This window comes from Schistocerca piceifrons, chromosome 6, assembly GCF_021461385.2.
Source record: "Schistocerca piceifrons isolate TAMUIC-IGC-003096 chromosome 6, iqSchPice1.1, whole genome shotgun sequence".
NCBI lineage: Eukaryota > Metazoa > Arthropoda > Insecta > Orthoptera > Acrididae > Schistocerca > Schistocerca piceifrons.
The window spans coordinates 576,031,947-576,033,868 of record NC_060143.1 but is presented as its reverse complement, the minus strand read 5'-3'; positions in this window follow the sequence as shown (position 1 = coordinate 576,033,868).

Below are 1,922 nucleotides of genomic sequence, written 5' to 3'. Positions count from 1 at the left end.
GATGTCAGCCATTTTTTCGTTTGTGCGAGGATTTAGAGAAGGAACTGCAGTGCGGTCTTCCTCTGTGAAACAGCTTTGGAAAAAGGTGTTTAGTATTTCAGCTTTACGCGTGTCATCCTCTGTTTCAATGCCATCATCATCCCGGAGTGTCTCGATATGCTGTTTCGAGCCACTTACTGATTTAACGTAAGACCAGAACTTCCTAGTATTTTCTGTCAAGTCGGTACATAGAATTTTACTTTCGAATTCACTGAACGCTTCACGCATAGCCCTCCTTACGCTAACTTTGACATCGTTTAGCTTCTGTTTGTCTGACAAGGGGAGGCCGCCAATTGTGAAATTCAGATTCGATTCATACTGCGCATAATAACAGCCCATGGGCAGAGGTGTAATGTGGAAAAGCACCAAGATGCACTTCTCAGCCGTTGTCGAGAAAATCGACAGTTAAAAGAAACCGTTGCAGTGAAATACTCTCTACGATTAATAATTTCTCTACATCGTCGTGGTGCAGCGGTAAACGCTCGGGTTCATAATCCGAAGGTCGCCGGATCGAATCTCGCGCCATGCAACCTTTTTTTTTAGTATTTGTTTTTTGTAATTTTAATGTGTATAGACACACACACACACACACACACACACACACACACACACACACACACACACACATATATATATATATATATATATAATTCCCGGCAATCAGTTGCAACAATTATGCATATAATAAGTTGTTGAAAGTCGTTTCTCGTGGAAAAACTGGCGACTTCGAACATCATTATGTTTTCCGCAAACAAAGTTGTATTTCACAAATGTTATTAATTGTCTTCATAATGTTAACCACGTATAGTTAACGGAAGACGTAGAAACGATATTCCGAAACGAATACGTGTAGCGTATGTCAAACATTCGAATTAGAACAGAGACCCGACGAACACAAATTTGCTGTGGCAGGTATGAAATATAAACTCCGTTACTCGCTCGTTACACTTGAAGGACATATGTTGAATGGGCCGAGACGAGCAGCCGCATAACAGCGTAGTTGCCTGCTAACTTCGAAAGAAGGTAGATGCGGTCCCTAGCGCAACTTATAACATCGTCGAAAATCAGTGCGGACCGGAGAGCTTTGGTACACCCTGTTAAACAAACGGAAAAATGGAGGCCGTACAATTGGAGAGTGATCCGCCTTCACCAACATGCATAAGCAATTCATTAATAGTTTTATATATATATATATATATATATATATATATATACATATATAATTTGAATTACAAAAAACTAATAAAAAATTGCATGGCGCGAGATTCGATTCGGCGACCTTCGGATTACGAACCCGAGCGCTTACCGCTGAGCCACGACGCTGTAGAAAATTATTAATCGTAGAGAGTATTTCACCGCAACGGTTTCTTTTAACTGTCGATTTTCTCGACAACGGCTTAGAAGTGCATCTTGGTGCTTTACCACGTTACACCTCTGGCCATGGGCTTTTATTATGCGCAGTATGAATCGAATCTGAATTTCACAATTGGCGGCCTCCCCTTGTGAGAGGTTTTGGCTGCGTTTAAACTTAGAGTGAAGCTCTCTTTGCTTTCGCAGTAGTTTCCTAACTTTGTTGTTGTACCACGGTGGGTTTTTCCCGTCCCTCAGTTTTACTCGGCACGTACCTGTCTAAAACGCATTTTACGATTGCCTTGAACTTTTTCCATAAACACTCAACATTGTCAGTGTCGGAACAGAAATTTTCGTTTTGATTTGTTAGGTAGTCTGAAATCTGCCTTCTATTACTCTTGCTAAACAGATAAACCTTCCTCCCTTTTTTTTTATATTCCTATTAACTTCCATATTCAGGGATGCTGCAACGGCCTTATGATCCTGTTTAATTGCTCGAGGTAATTTTCGGATAGTGCACTCAGTATAATGTC